Here is a 12002-nt window from a genome sequence, read left to right as displayed (position 1 = left end):
AGATGAAATGTCCTATTCAACTCAGTCAGTATTTTTCCACTTGCAGCCATTTCTTGCAAAGTTCCAAAACTCCCCTCTAGGGGGATTTTTATTTACTTAGTATCTTTCCAATTCCAGTCCAAAAGTCCAATGTAGCTTATTTTTCTTTTTTCCAGCAAATTTTCCAGCTGTCAAAGTCCGTATCTTTTCAGCAGGCTCTCTCACAGATCACTCCCGGGTCCCGGGGGGTTGCACTTTAGCTTTCCAAACCAACTCTTATCCTCCATCAAAAATTAATTGTAGTGTCCAATCATGAAATTAATAGTTTTAAAGATGCTTCTCTCAACTTTAGCTCTCTAGTCCTTGCTTTAGAATGTCTGCAAGGTGGGGGGGGGGGGGCGGACTTCCTTTTTTTTCACCTCCCCCGGTCGTACCAAATTTAAAGAAAAAAGATCTTTTTTAAGTCCAATTTTCGTGTTACTCACGGATTGTTGCTTTTAATCCGAATGTTCAAGGGAAAAAGTCAGCGCTCTCTGTCCATGGCATGCGGCTTCGCTCAGCAGGGGAAGCAGAGGACTCTCAGCACCGCGCCACTCCCCAGCCCCCGTTCCGCAGCCTTTAAAAAGGCTCCTTCGCGGGTCGGGAGGGCGCTAATGGTGCCCACCGAGTCACCACGTCCACAGGCATCCGCGCCTGTGGTTTTTAAGGGTCCCCGCGTCGCCGGTGCGGTAGAACCCGATCCCTACTGAGCCGATTCCCTCCAGAGCTCGGAGGGAATCCGCCATTAGGCGATGGCGCTAACCCGGAAGTCTCCAACAACAGAGATTATCCATCCCTCATCCTACACTCTTTTACAACTGGAATGCTTCTCAAGACCACCATTATCTAATTTCCAAATGAATCCATTGGTAGTTTGGGACTCTCACGTGAGCTACAATGGCCTATGAGTAGATGATCTGAACTTCTTTTGTTCCTTGTCTGTCAGCTAGGTATATCCATCACAAATCTTTCCTTAACTTTATGTTTTAAAAACAAAATAAAAAAATTCCTTCCAGTAGCACCTTAAAGACCAACTAAGTTAGTTCTAGGTATGAGCTTTCGTGTGCATGCACACTTCTTCAGATACACTGAAACAGAAGTCACCAGACCCTTCTATATAGTGAGAAGGTGGGGAGGGGTATTACTCAGAAGGGTGGTGGGAATGGGTGATTGGCAGATAGCTGTGATGAGCCTGTTGACGACTCTTAACGACTGCAATAGGTCTTACAGGAAAAAGCAAGGGGTGAGAAGGTGAAAAATGGCTTTGTCATGTATAATGAGATAAGAATCCAATGTCTTTGTTCAGACCAGGTCTCTCCATGGTTTTAAGTTTGGTAATAAGTTGCAATTCAGCAGCTTCTCTTTCCAGTCTATTTCTGAAATTCCTTTGTAATAGAACAGCTACTTTGAGATCTTGTATAGAATGTCCTGGGAGATTGAAGTGTTCTCCTACTGGTTTCTCTGTCTTGTGATTCCTGATGTCCGATTTATGTCCGTTTATCCTTTGGCGTAAGGTTTGGCTTGTTTGTCCAATATAGAGAGCTGAAGGACACTGTTGGCATTTGATGGCATTCACAATGTTAGACGATGAGCAATTAAATAGTCCCGAGATGGTATGTGTGATGTTGTTGGGGCCAGTAATGGTGTTGTCCGGGTGTATGTGGCAGCAAAGTTGGCATCTGGGTTTATTGCAGGCTCTGGTGCCAGTGTCCGTGTTAAGTCTGGTTGTAGTATTATTGTGGGTTAGGAGTTGTTTAAAATTGGGTGGCTGTCTGTAAGCAATGAAAGGTCTTCCTCCCAGAGCTTGAGAAAGAGAACTGTCATTGTCCAGGAGAGGTTGTAGATCTCTGATGATGCGTTGTACTGTTTTAACTTGGGAGCTGTATGTGATGACTAGAGGTGTTCTGTTATTTTCTTTTTTGGGTCTGTCTTGCAGCAAGTTCTCTCTGGGTATCAGTCTGGCTCTGTTGATCTGTTGTCTAACTTCATCTGCTGGGTATTTTAGTTCTAAAAAGGTTTGCTGTAGATCTCTTAGGTGAGAGTCTCTGTCTGTAGAATTGGAACAGATGCGGCTGTAACGTAGTGCCTGGCTATATACAATGGACTGTTTGGTATGTTTGGGATGGTAGCTAGAGGCATGTAGATATGTTTGTCGGTCAGTTGGTTTACGGTATAAGGTGGTGTCTATGCGCCCATCCTGTATTTTTATAGTAGTGTCCAAAAAATGTATTTCTTGCATAGATTGATTCATTGTTAGGTTGATTGTGGGGTGAAAATCATTGAATTTCTGGTGGAAGGTGTCCAGGGTCTGTTGACCATGTGTCCAGATGATAAAAATATTGTCAATGTATCGCAGGTACAAGAGAGGTTTGAGTGGGTAGGAGTTTAGGAAACGTTGTTCTAAATCTGCCATGAAGATGTTGGCATACTGTGGGGCCATGCGGGTGCCCATTGCTGTGCCGCTGATCTGAAGGAACAGGTCATCACCGAATTTGAAGTTGTTGTGGGTAAGGACAAATTGGCAGAGTTTGGTAGCAAAGTCCACTGTGGTTTTATCTGAAATGGTGTTCCTTATAGCTTGTAAACCATCGTTGTGTGGGATGTTGGTATACAGAGATTCCACATCCATAGTAGCTAGTATAGTATTGTTAGGAAGATTATTTAAAGATTGTATTTTCCTCAGAAAATCTGTGGTGTCACGTACATAGCTGGGAGTACTGATGGCATATGGTTTCAGAACAGAGTCCATATAACCGGAGACACCCACTGTTTTAACATAAGGTGTTCCTTTAGCTTCCAGACTTGATTCAGAAGCTCCTGGGTGTGGCAGATGTGTATATGACTTACTGAACCTGACAATTTCGTCTTGCTTTATATTTCTGCTTGCAATAGGGATCTTTGTTTCTAGTGAGCTTTGCTCACCACTGTCTAGGAGTACATTATGTGAACTGGTTCCACAGGTTCCATCTGTGGAGCATGATATTTTAAGGCAAGAAGGTGGGGAATCTGTGACCCTCCAGACATTGTTGGACAGCAACCCTCACCAACCCTAGCCAGCATGGTTAATAGTCAGGGGTGGTGGCGATTATAGTCCAGCGATGTCTGGAGGGCCACAAGTTCCCCATCCCTATTTCAGTGGAAACTTTGCCTCTCGTATCTACCTACCTCAGATTTGCAATAAGGTCAGCTGTTTTACAAGCATCTGAAAATAAATGATCTGGAAGCAATTTTCTGTACAGACATCAAGAGTGAAATGATTGGCAAAAAAACATTTCTTCAAAGCTCTTTCTACGGACTGTTGATAATGAAGACTGAACAATTTGCTATTTGTTTTGAGGTAAACATCAAAATCAAAATCTCTGGAGGCGTAAACAAACAGAGAAGCAAGATCCTGAATAGCATGGGGGTGCGGGGAGATGGCATGTAGATATTATTGACAGCAGAGAACTGGACATTCCACCATCTGCCTTGAGCTTGACCATCAAAGCAAGAAAAGTATTGGGATAGACCCAGCTATGATCAGTCATTTCCAGAAACCCTTCCAACTGATTCTACTGAAGGGCTTTTTGAAATCCACAAGGATGGAATAAATATAAATAAAAATCCAGACTTGAGTTTTGCAAGATTTCCTAGCACTGTCTTCCTGTAAATAAAACAACATTACAGTTGATGTAATCCTGCAACACAGTTCTAGCAAAGACCTTCATAGCATGTCTGTTAAGCAAATTATTTTTCAATTCTTACACACATTATTTTCAGTGTTTGAACAGGGCTGTTGTCTGTTTTGCACCACATTACTTTCATGTCTGCCATACCTACATCCAAAAGTATGTACCTTTCAAACCACGAAGCCACAGAAATTACCAAATGTATAGACTTGTTGAACCCAACCACAAAAAGAGTAGACACAGATTTATTTTAGGGCTACAATTTTTTGTGTGTGTGTGAATCAGTTATGTGATTATCCTTTGTCCATATATTTTTAATTTTAATTTGTGCTGAAGATCCACACAATCTGTAGCCTACCAAACCACATGCAACCAACCAGCCATGTAAAGCAACCCACCCAGGCCTTCCAATACTGCAAAACATGGCAAGTGATATGGCTGGTCATCTGTGCTTTGCTAGTTGGGTAACAATGGTGCAGGTTTGGTATGTTTTGTGTGGAAGTGCAGCTTACGCAGGCTCTCCAAGTGGCAGCAACCCCCTTTCTCAAGGTGCCCGTCTGCTCCTTACTGAAAGAAGTAATTAGGATCAGCATGTGAATGATGAAGATATTTCACCCCTCCCATTGCAAGAATCTGGTGATTTTCCAGAGAGAAGGGGGCGGATTTTGCTCCAGTACTTATTCCGCTCCAGCCTCACTTCAAAGGGGGAGACTGAGTGTTATCTCTGTGTAGATAAGGTCGCTGCAGAAAGCAGCTGTAACACTCAGTGCAGTCCAGTGTCTCCATTTGTATATAGTTTGTATAGTACAGTAGCTGTAGTGAATAAAAGAATATATTCTTCAGCGCTGTCGTCCGAGTGATTTATGCTCTGCTGTACTCTGCTGTGCACGGCTGTCTTCTGGAAGTGAGTTCAGTGCTCACAGCTCTTAGTTGTGAGTCCACAGCACTTAGACCTGTTCCTGCAGAAGAAGGTCTCTGGAAGTGCTACCCCAGCTCGCCTGGCCTAGTCGGGGCTGAAGTGGTTGAGCCCAGTCGGTTGTACTGGCTCAAAGGCGAAGCTGACAAATGATATGCAAAGGGTAGGGATACAGAATCAATATGGAAGTTGGATTTTTTTTTTTTTTGTAGCATGTAGGTGATCTCCTATAAAGGGAGCATAATCAATAAACAAAGTCAATGAGCATTTCTCACAAGTTTCTGGAGAGCTGTGGCACATAAAGTGGGGCGGAGTGGGGCAGAGCAGGAGAGGAATGGAGTGTTTTCAGGCTTTTTCAATGGGTTTCAATTATACATGATTTCATCGATGTGAGCAGTGCGTTGGAACGTAAACCCCATGTAAAATGGGGGAGGCCTGTAATACAGTTCTAAAGCATTGTCTTTTTATGACTGACTATTTTGGCAATGATATACAATCACAGAATTGTAGAGTTGAAAGGTACCCTGGGGGCCATCTAGTTCAGCCCTCTGCTTTTGCCCGGCAAAAGGTATCTTTTGCGCGGCATGAGGTTCAAACCCATAACCTTAAGATTAAGAGTCTCATGCTCTACCCTGGCTATCCCTGGCTCTGTGTTGAATTTGAAAGTGCTGAAAAAGCAAGGGTTGCTAACCTCACGGTAAAGTAGCAAGCTCGTTGTAAGAGATTATATGATCACTGAAGATCCACCTATAAATTGGTGAAATTGATTTTTGATGCCAAGTTGTGATGAGTTTTATATTTGCTCATTTCAGATTACTAAAATAAGAGGCACCAAAGTTGGATAGTAGATTTTGTAGATTACAAGTTAAACTCCATGGTTTAAACCATTGCACATCTGTGAAATTTCCCTTAGCATGTTCCTGTTCTGCTATAAATACTTTGCCTGGTTTGTACCAGTTTTTAATAGAAATTAGTCTTGTTACATCATTATAATAGTGTTTAGTATTTTGTACATTTATCCATCCTTTATTAACATCAAGAAGGTAGAGGGGGGATCATTCTGCACAGAACCATTATTCAGTAATATAAATTTTGTTATGGTCGCTTCCCAGTTGTATAATGTTGTGTAATTCAGTCTCAATGAGCTGTTAATAAACAAAATATTATTTGTGATAGAATGTTAATTTTAACTCTGGCTGTTCTCCTGAGCCATGGTAGATTATTAATCTTTTGTTTATAATCTTTTTCAATTGTGGTTATTAATATATTAAGATTGTGACTGATTTGAGGTCAGGATAAGTATCCAGCTGGCTTGTCTTTCCACTGTAACTTGCATTCTGTTTCAAATTGAAGTTACTGCTAATCATTCTTACTTATCTAAGTTTATTTTATAACCAGATGCTTTGCTGAATAAAAATAAAGTGTCCATTGGTTGTTTGAAAGAGTTAATTGGGTGGGTCTGGGTTAAGGCAATAGCATCTGCATGCATCATCTTAAGTTCTATATGTCCAAATTTAATTCCAGAAATGTTCTTTGTTGTTTCTGATTGAAACTGCATGTGGTTCCAAGAAAAAAAGCAAAAAACAGAGGAGCAAGTATTGTGTGTTTTTACCTGGAATGGACTGATGGAAGCTGGGAGCCAAAAGGCAATGCTTTGAAAAGTAAAAATAAAAACTGTTATAAAATATTAGAAAATGACATATTAATGATGACTATTTGGGTAACTACTTTAAAAGTTCAAGCAAACTATGTTTTTCCATTCTAACAAACAAGAGCAAGTTTAGCATCCAAAAAGCAGCAGAAGCTGTTTTGGGAAGACAAATGGAGAGGATGATTGATAAAAGGGTAGTAAAAGCCTGTAATTCACTAACCACTTAAGCTGACATTCTTGTACTGAAGCTGGCTTTAATGCTCTTGAAGACCATAGTGGAAGACAGCTGTCTTAAATTAGAAGCCTAATGCTATCGGCCAGATTTAGCTGCAGAGGTGTGCACAGATGTATACAGCACTTTTGGCCTTGAAAAGGTCCTTGCTGTAGATGCACAAATGAATTGATAATTTGGCTCAGGATAACAGATGACCTGCCAACCTTATCTCCATTTGTGTTAAAAAATGGCCATAAGTAGCACTTTCATTCCCATGTAGGTAGCCAAGGAATGCACTAATGGAGGGAGTGTAGCCCCTCATTGAGCATGGAAAGTGAAGTGATGTTACACACCTGAGGGGTTTTCACTTATCCTGTTCTCTTGACATTGTGCATCTCTCAAGCTCCACTCCTGGAATCCCGCATGACATCAGCCCCACTTCTGACACATTGAGCATGGATATCTGAAGAGGGAAGCATGTTCACATAGAGTTCTACACACATTGGTTTCCACATGGTCTGGATCCCTGCCACAACCAGGGTTCCACATCATGTGGAAACATATGTACATGGCCTCTACATATGCACATGTGCCCTCCTCAGATGTCCATGCTCAATACATGGATGTTGGAGTCAGGGAGATGCATCACATTGGGGGTGGTGTCCCCACCTCCTTATTCTCATGGAGTGCCCACACATATAATACATGAAGGGGCCTATTGTTGTGGTTAGTTTTAGCTCTTTTGTGATCTTGGGGTTTTGCTATCCTATGTACAGTCCTATACAGCTCTACCCAAAAGTAAAATACATTGAATTCAATGGGAATTATCCCCTAGTACATAGGACCATAACGTTCGTCCTACTGAAATTGAAGTCACTTTAGTTACCTTGCAATTTTTATTATTATTTCATTGTTGGGTATAACAGATGAAGCACACATGAAACTCTTTAAAGGCACTTTCATGGCAAAATGATATAAGTTATACTGAAAGCTCTACTCATTTTTTGCTGAGAAAGGAATTCCAGACATGAAGACTGAATGCCTAAGAATGCCTTTCTCAAATATGCTGTATGAAAGTTCATAGCTTTAATTCATTTAAAGTTTTTGACGACCAAGTATTGTGTATCTTTAAAATAAGGTTATGACAGCTGTTTTTCTTCTATTTCAGGCACCTGCCCAAACAGCTCATTAATCCAAAGTATACAGAAGTCAGCAGGATTTTCCCCACCCCCATCTGCCTAATTTAATTCAGTGAACAATAGATCAGCATCCTAGAGCAGTTTTCTCAAGGTATGACATTGATAAAGCATCATTGGATAAAACTACAAATTTCAATCTGGTATACAGATATCTAAGATTTTGCACTAGAACAGCAGGTTAAGGGCTTTTCCACACTTACCTTTTATAGTGGCATTAGTGGGGAGTGCCAGACACTGCCCATAATTAGTATATTTGTGTTTTTGTAATGGATGAGACTCTAGTCATAGAACTTTTCTCAATTTGGGCTCAACCTGCCATAAATGGAAGGCAAGAAATGCACTAGCTCTCCAGTAATAGGAATATGTAGCCAAAGGCACAGGTGGTCTGCTGAAAATTTACTCTTAAAAATGTCAGATCAAACAGCAACCATACCTTTATAAATGGTAAGTGTGAAAAGGTCCTAAGTCCTACAAGTTGCCTGTTCTTGTACAACTGTGTTAGGGTCACCGGGGAATGATCTGGGAACCTCAAAATTTCTGGAGCTGGGCATCACATGAGACATATACTGGGGTGTATAGGTTCTCAGGCCTCAGAGCCCCCCTCAAGTGCATGGACAGCATTGGCTCCTTCAGTTGGCAGGTGCTATGGGGTCTCTTGAGGCCAGGCCTTGTATAAATACTGAGAGCCAAGTCTTGTGCCCTTTCAGAGTGGGGTTATATTGCTTGCTGCAGGGGTCAGCAACCTTTTTCAGCGGTGGGCCAGTCCACCGTCCCTCAGACCTTGCGGGGGGGGCAGACTATATTTTGGGGGGGAGGGAAATGAACGAATTCCTATGCCCCGCAAATAACCCAGAGATGCATTTTAAATAAAAGCACACATTCTACTCATGTAAAAACATGCTGATTCCTGGACCATCCGCGGGTTGGATTGAGAAGGTGATTGGGCCGCATCCGGCCCCCGGGCCTTAGGTTGCCTACCCCTGGTTTGCTGTATCTAAAAATTGGCTGAACCATCCCAACTTTCCTTTTCTTTTTTGGCAATGTGTGGGCCATGAGGCAAAAAGAAAATGCCCTCAGAGTTTAGGAGTAGGAGACTTAGGTGTTTTGACAAGGTAGTCAACAGAGGGGGGCCCCCATCCTTTTTTACACTTCTTAAAGAGCTTTTTTTAAAACCCAAAAACTGTTAGTGGCAGTAAAACTCTCTAAATCCTCTTGAGTTGTGTTTCCTGTGCCAGAATGCCCATTAAAGCATTGGTTTGTTGTGATTAAACTGTTTTTCCCTGGGGGAAAAAGGATGGTTTCACCCTGGCTTTAAAAAAAATGTAAGTGAACGGTTCCTTGACCACCTCATCAGGAAACTGTGATATGTCAAACCCGCCATGAGAACGTGTGTGAAATTCACCACTGCCACCCGAAAGCAATAATTCCATGAGGGAAATGCATTGTAGGTAGCCTACAGAGGTAAAATAAATGCATACTTGAATGCTTTTACCTTTACTACTTGAATGCTAGGGAAATCTTTCTATTATTGATCGGTTCTTTGAGGCTGTTACACAAAAATGTTAGATGAAACACAACTCCTGGCTTAGCTGATTGGTAAACAACAACAAAAATGTGTTCAGAAGGACCAAATTATTTCAAGTTTTCCTGTGTACAGTACATGAAAGCTATTAGATAACTTTTTTGCTGTATTTATTCTGATCTCTCGACTGCCAGAATGATTGATGGTTACCAAAGAAGCTATCAATTTTGCTGACAATTGCAGTGTTGGTTAAACCCTTGGCATCATTGGCTAGTACTTTTTGCAATTCAGCTACTGTCTTGAGTATTATTAGAAACCATTATTTTGTGAAATACAGTATTTTGTAAAGTACAGTACAAAATGCACATGCAAATATACAGTAGCTTCCAGTGGGAAGGATCCATATATAGACTTCCACAGAAATGTTAAGAGCAGGTCAGCTGGGGGTCTAATGTTGATCCTCTTGTTTGCATTTCTAAAGTAATTCATATCAAGTGGAAAGGTGTGCAGCAACTCATTTGTAGCTAGACCTGTCTTTTACATGTAAAACTGTCCTGCCACTTTACATGGGAATGAATATTCTTCAGCAACTTGGAAACAACACATTTCTCACTGTTATGTGCTGCTTCTTTCATTCTGAGTAGGATTGTAGACCTATTCACAGACTGGGCGAACTGTACAATAAAGGTACCATGGGTTTGTGCCCACACCACCCACCACTGAGCCTAGCTCATTTAAATCAGAAGAATATAAAGGGCAAGAAATTTGTCTTGTACACACTGAGGGCAGATCCATACCATACATTTAAAGCACATTCAACACACATTTAAAACTTGCAACTTTCCCCTAAAGAAACCTGAGAACTTTTGTTTGTTAAAGGTACTGTAAATGTTAGGTCTGTATGAGGGGGGGCGGTCTTCAGTTCTCATAACTGTTTGACGGACGTCGTGTGATTTAAATGTGTGTTTGATTTGCTTTAAATGCATAATGTTGGATCTGTTCACAGAGTCTGATTAGGAGAAACCTGAAATGTCTTGCTTGAAAGCTTTCAAGTTGCGATGGGGAGTGAATTTTAGAGGATCCCTAATTTTGAAGGGAGGTGGGCGATTTGCAGGTTGAGCAAAATTATTTGAAAAGTTTAGTGGTGATGGCAGTCTATATCTATCTATCTATCTATCTATCTATCTATCTATCTATCTATCTATCTGTCATCTCCTTCCTTCCTTCCGCCACCACAGGCAATAGAGGCAGAGCTCTTCTTCAAAGAGGTGGCAATCAGTAATGGCTGCCATCCCCCCTACCTCTCTCAAATGCCATGGAACAATTTGCATTGTGTATTTTTCTGGTGAGAAGGCAGATCTATTAAGCTGTGCTAAAACATCTGCAGCTGCTACCAATTGTAGCCTCATGAGCTTATGAAAGAATCCCCCCCCAAAAAAAACCCCCACATCCACCATTTGCTGCCTATGAATGGGATAGAAAAGGGCAGAGTTTAGCTCAGTTCTGTGTGTACAATTGTGACCCCCTCATCTTTGCAGCTGGGTGGTGTTAAAATATAGTGGACATGCCCATGAACCAACTTCCTCTGGTAGGGGGACTTTGCATCAGAAAAGCCCCCATTACTGCAGTGGAAAACACAGCTGATGGAACATTACTGCTGGCAGGGCTTGTTTTTATTTTTATTTTTATAATATTTATTAAAGATTTTTTGATACAATGAGTAAAAACCAAACAATAAAACATATTTCTTAACATGGTTTCAGCACTTCTTTGGACTTCCTCACATCCCCCGCTCCTACTTCCATTCCAATAAAGTTTTTCCAGCAATTTATCAACTTAATTAACCAAATCTTAATAATTTAAATATAGTCTAATAGTTGTTGAAGAAAGTTTTAAGTTCTCCTTAAATAGCTTATCCTCATTACTCCGTCTAATTTAGTGGTGCCAAATTCTTTATAGTGATCTAGCATCCTTCTTAACATTCAACCAAATTACAATACTTTTGCAAATAAATCTTAAATTTCTTCCAGTCTTCTTCCATCCTTTCCTGTCCCAGGTCTCGGATTCTGCCAGTCATCTCAGCCAGTTTCATGTAGCCTATCAGTTGCGTCTGCCATTCTTCCAGTGTGGGTAAATCTTGGGTCTTCCAGTGTTTAGCAATGAGTATCCTTGCTGCCGTTGTTGCATACAGAAAGAAAGTTCGGTCTTTCTTTGTCACCCTCTGACCGACAATGCCCAAGAGGAATGCCTCTGGTTTCTTAAGAAAGGTATACTTAAATACCTTTTTCAGCTCATTATATATCATTTCCCAGAAGGCCTTCACTTTAGGACAGGTCCACCAGAGGTGAAAGAATGTTCCTTCATTCTCTTTACATTTCCAACATTTATTATCAGACAAATGGTATATTTTTGCAAGTTTGACTGGAGTCATGTACCATCTATATAGCATTTTCATAACATTTTCTTTCAAAGCATTACATGCAGTGAAATTCAACCCAGTGGTCCACAACCTTTCCCAGTCCTTAAACATAATATTATGCCCGATATCCTGTGCCCACTTTATCATAGCCGATTTGACCGTTTCATCTTGTGTGTTCCATTTTAACAGCAAGTTATACATTCTTGAAAGTACCTTAGTCTTAGGCTCTAACAATTCCGTTTCCAACTTCGATTTTTCCACCTGGAACCCCAACTTTTTGTCAAGTTTAAACACTTCTTTAATCTGAGCGTAATGTAACCAGTCTCGCACTTTATCTTTCATTTTCTCCTGACTCTGCAATTTCCAATTATCTCCATCTTTTTCTAGTACTTCCC

General features: G+C 41.0%; 1 long non-coding RNA gene across 8 annotated transcripts in view; it reads left to right on the top strand.

The window, feature by feature from the left end:
• The window catches only part of LOC309351007, a 207516-nt gene that overhangs the window by 79507 nt on the left and 116007 nt on the right, over positions 1-12002 (top strand). For all 8 annotated transcript variants that reach the window (XR_014160629.1, XR_014160630.1, XR_014160631.1 and 5 more), the window contains exon 3: positions 7636-7757. This is a non-coding gene — a long non-coding RNA (uncharacterized lncRNA). The remainder of the gene's footprint in view (positions 1-7635; positions 7758-12002) is intronic.

The sequence above is a fragment of the Podarcis erhardii genome (assembly GCF_964252035.2).
Source record: "Podarcis erhardii genome assembly, chromosome: 10".
Taxonomy (NCBI): Eukaryota; Metazoa; Chordata; class Lepidosauria; order Squamata; family Lacertidae; genus Podarcis; species Podarcis erhardii.
Note: the sequence above shows the minus strand (reverse complement) of the source record. Positions and strands in the feature narration are given on the sequence as shown.